The sequence below is a fragment of the Perissodus microlepis genome, unplaced genomic scaffold (assembly GCF_051167445.1).
Source record: "Perissodus microlepis isolate ML-2025 ecotype Zambia unplaced genomic scaffold, ASM5116744v1 scaffold_52, whole genome shotgun sequence".
Lineage (NCBI taxonomy): Eukaryota > Metazoa > Chordata > Actinopteri > Cichliformes > Cichlidae > Perissodus > Perissodus microlepis.
In genome coordinates, this window is record NW_028182074.1 from 1 (window position 1) to 4,868 (window position 4,868).

Sequence of the window (4,868 nt, forward strand, 5' to 3'; positions counted from 1 at the left end):
AATGACCCCAGGTACAGCAGGAAATCTGCAGCATGGAAGCCCAGACCTCAACCTGACTGAAATGCTGTGTATAAAGGAATGCTTGCAATACTTGAATTGAAGCAGCAGAGTTGTGGCTGCTAACTGCTGATTCTGTAAACTACTCAAACATAGAATGATTGCTATATTGAACTAATAAAACGCCTGAATCCTAAATTGTGGATATCCTATTATGGTGATCTGAAATGTAAAACTAAATGTGATTCAGAAAGTTTTCCTTTGTATATATTACTTTGCATCCAGTGGTTAATATATACTAAAGAGTATATATTTTCATTATAGTCAACAAAAATTTAGATACATTGAAACCTCTTGTTTATTTTGTGCCATGTACTGTCACATATGCTAAGCCTAATTCCACAATGATTGCCTGAGCCTATTCTTGTTAAATGATGAAAAACTCAAAGGCACGTTTGGGCAGTGGATCTGTGTGAAATCAGCAGCTTGCAAAACTAAATCAAAATGTGTGCTATTGATTCTAAAAATAGAAATCACAATAAAGTTCAACATTTACTAAAACCGCCATTCAGTCATCTGAGAATCTTTACTCATGAAATTATAACGGTTAGATGAATTTATATGCAGTGATTTACTGATCAATGATAAAAGGGGAGATTTATGCAATAACGAAGACTGTCATGAAAAGTATTTGGCATCTGATCTCCTGTAACCTGCGGAGCTAAGCTGTTTTACCAGCTCTGCTCTCTGATTTTTCTTTTTTCTTTTATGAAAAAACACAAGTTGTCAAAGTTATTTGTTTGCAAATGTATTTCAGAAATATCGACATACTTTTTTTAATCAGCAGAAACTTTATGTCAGTAGTGCAAAAACCTGCACTGATCTGACCTCATTTCTTCCTCATCCTGATTCCTGACCTGGGAAGGGAGAGAAATATTTGTTTTTGTTTGTCTTCTTGTTTTATTTAATTCCTTGTGGGATTTGGATCCAACACGTAAAGTATGCATATTATGCACACACACAAACACACATGCAGCTATTACCCATTTCTTGTATTCTCGAATAAAGACATTGATTTGACACATTTAATTAGCGGCCAACTGTTTTTATTGTTCAATTATTAAGAAAAAAGAAAAGGTGGGGGTGGGGGGGGTGTAAAGAAGAGCGTAAAGTAAAGGGAGAGAGGAGAGAAAACCCCAACAATCCCCTCTGAGCAAGCACTAGGCGACAGTGGATAGGAAAAACTCCCTTTAAAGGAAGAAACCTATGACAGAACCAGGCTCTAGAGGGGGCAGTCAACTGTCGGGACTGGTTGGGGGGTGAATGTGAAAAGAGGGGAGGGAGATGGGGGAGGTGTTAGTAGTTAAAGGGAGGGGGGGAATTAAGCTGGAACAGAGGTGGGGGAAGAAGAGGTGACATTGGCAGTAGTGAAAGAAGGAGTGTTCTTCCTCCAGAAGAAGCAGAAGCGTTTTTTCTTTTTCTCCAGCTGCTTTTCCACAAGCACCTTTTTCTCGAGGATGAGGATTTTCAGCTCCTCGATTGTTTCGGTGTTTTCCTTCTGCAGCTTGTTGCATTTTTTCTCCACTTCTTCTATTTTGGCTTGTTTTTCTTCCAACCTTTCTTTCAGCACTTTAGATGTTGCCTCCTGCTTTTGCAGTTTTTCATTTTCTCCTTCCAGCTCAGATGCTTTGAACTTCATTTTGTTGTAAAGTTCTTGCAGGTTTTGGTTTTTCTTCTCAAACTCCTGGAGAAGAAGTTTTTCTTCTCTCTGCTTAATGACCAGCTGTTCTCTCTCTTGAAGCAGGTCTTGATATTTATGCAGTGTCTCATCGAACTTTACCTGCAGCATCCTGTCGTTTCCCTCCATGAGCTGGAGTTGGCACTCCATGTCTCCCTGCTTTCTGTCCAGCTGCTCTTTCTCTTGAAGGATTTCTTCATTTTGCCGCAGAGCTTCATCAAGCTTTCCTTGCAAGCTTTCATTTTGTTGCTTGATGCTGTGAAGTTTGGAATCCATTTGTTTTTGTTTGATTTCTTGTTCACTTTTCTCTTGGAGAAGCTTCTCATTTGCTTGCTCTGTGCGATCAAGCCTTTTTTTGTCTACACTGTACATTAGCTCCATGTCTCGGAGATTGGAGTGCAGCCCTCTCTTCTTCATGCTGTCTTCTTTCTTCTCTTGGAGGAGTTTTCTATTTTGTCGCAGAGCTTCATCAAGCTTTCCTTGCAAGCTTTCATTGTGTTGCTTGATGCTCTGAAGATTGGAATGCATTTGTTTTTGTTTTAACTCCTGTTGCCTTTTCTCTTGGAGAAGCTTTTCATTTTCTTGCAGTGTGCGATCAAGCTTTTTTTTGTCTGCACTGTACATTAGCTCCATGTCTCGGAGATTGCTCTGCAGCCCTCTCTTCTTCATGCCATCTTGTATCTTTTCTTGGATGACTTTTTTATTTTGTTGCAGAGCTTGATCAAGCTTTCTTTGGAGCTCCTGGTTCTTCTTGTCCATGTCATGGAGATCTTGTTGATTCTCCTCAATAACAGCTTCCTTTTCTTGAAGCTGGTATGACAATTTTTTTAGTTCAGCGCTCTTTCGCTCATTTTCCTCCATCAAGAACTTAATCTTCTCGGTGTTTCTGAGCGCTTCATCCTCCATTTCTTCCAAACGCTTTTCCTCTAGTTCCACTTGGTCACACCAAGGAAGAGAGGAAAGGGAAGAGTCTAGTGGCTCATCCCAGGGAAGAGCGTAGGGGTCAACTTCTTGTCCCTTTGGATTTGTTTGAGACATGTTGGGTGTGGATACAGTTACAATTGCAAAGGATCCAAATATTTCAAAAGGCTTTTCTGGCGAACGGTTCAATGCTGCACACATCAACGCTGCGAGAAACGGACTAAAAGTCGTTGCTCTTCACCCCTATTTATGCGTTTTAAGGATCAAAGGATCAAAGGATCAGAATGGTGGTAAGATTCTACATGTGTGTGACGTCGTAATTCTGTAAGGCAATGAGGTTGTCACGTGATATTTTTGGAGGGGGGCATTTTTCAACTTGGACAAATTATCAATAAAGTTTCAATCTCTGTTATTTTCCCCAAAAAACGTGCTGTCGTAATAATGTTTTCTACTGTAATTGGTGCCAACAGATGGCGCAGTGTAGAGTTGGCTGTTACTCTGCCCAGGCTGCTACCATAGAAGAAGAATGTAGACCAATAGTACTTTAACGATGTTCGCTGATCGTTTTCGTGTAAATCTTAGCATTGCTTTAGCCGTCAAGCTAAAGGTTTAGCTTCATACTGCCATATTTTCAGAGTAACAAAATATTTAAACGGTCTCGGATCATGGTGAGTATTTGAAAAAATGTTTATTTAATGTGAAGCCTGTGATGTGGAAAGGTTAGCAAGCGTAATTTTGCCTATTGTGTTATACACGGGTGCTTACATCCGAGTAGCGTTGATCTTTTCTAAGGTCCATGGGTTTATCCAACGAGCAGCTAAGTCACCGTTATATCTGTAATTTTGTGCGCAACGTCTTAATGCAAAAGAAATCCCAAATCAAAGCAACGAAGCAAAGACTAAACAAAAAAAACCCACAATGCGTTTTTAAGCTCTCTCTGCGTTCACTGCCTCTGAAAGTGTCAAACTTCCTCGCTTTAGCTGATGCTAACCAACATTAGCGCTTACGGTTCGTATATAAACACAACTGTCAGCCCTTCACTTTTGGTGCCGACAACATTTTGAGCATTTTCTACAGTTTGTGAAATGGTCGCCATTGGCATTACATGCCAGTAGTGTTCGCTAATTGACTTTACCGGGATTATATTTATTACAACGTTACTGCGTGGAAGTGATCATAGCGTATGCTTATGAACATGAGTGGTAGGTGTTATTAGTGCGACTTTACCCTTAATTAGTTTTCCCACCGGAAGTAGAGTTGTTTATGCGACGTGATGGCTAGAGCAGTCCCAAACAATCGATCGCGTTTCTTAACAGACCAATTCTCTCCAAACTTTTAGGGTAAGCTAGACTAGAGATATGGTTGCAATAATACGAACAAGAGCGCAACAGCATATTGACAATGGCGAGAACTTTAATATTTACATTGTGTTAGTGCACCCATCGCTCCGCATCCTTAACGCTACATTGATGTCGAGAGTCTCTGACACAGCTGTGCTCTGCAGCACAGACACCCTGCTTATCTGTGATTCGGCCAGACTGGTGTTGAACTCCAAAGACATGCGCGGGGTTAGCTTAGTTGGCTGTTGGTGTGAGTGGTTGTCCGAGTCTCTCTAATAACCCTCCAACAGACAGGCGACCTGTCCAGGGTGTACTTTTGCCCTATGACAGCTGGAATACAACCTGAATAAAATAAGTAGGAGAAAATGAATGATGTTTATATACATGTCATTTCTAATGTGGTCCTATGTGGTATGTTGTAGGACAGTGAAGTGTCTGACACTGACCATGTACCAGTGCCTGAGAACACTGGTATGGAGGGGGAGAACGCACCTCTTTACTGTATTTGTCGGAAACCAGACATCAACTGCTTCATGATGTAAGTATATATCAGGTTTATATTTGCAGTACGCGCAGTAGGGGTGGGCGCTAGCTTCAGCAATGTTATCAGAGATTTTTTTTTAAAATGAAGATCTTCTATTTCGAGAAAGCTACCAATAAGGATATATGCACAGATATAGAAAACAATACTGTAACATTTTATTGATGCTTGCAGTTTGGCGGCAGCAGTATTTGCAAGTGTAACTAAATTCCAGGCATTTTCCATCCTTCTTTTCCTATCAGCTTTTTTCTAATTGTCAGTGTGAACCAAGGTGTCAGCAGCAGCATTATAGTGCAAAAGTAGTGACCCAGCATAGATCAAATGTAAGCAC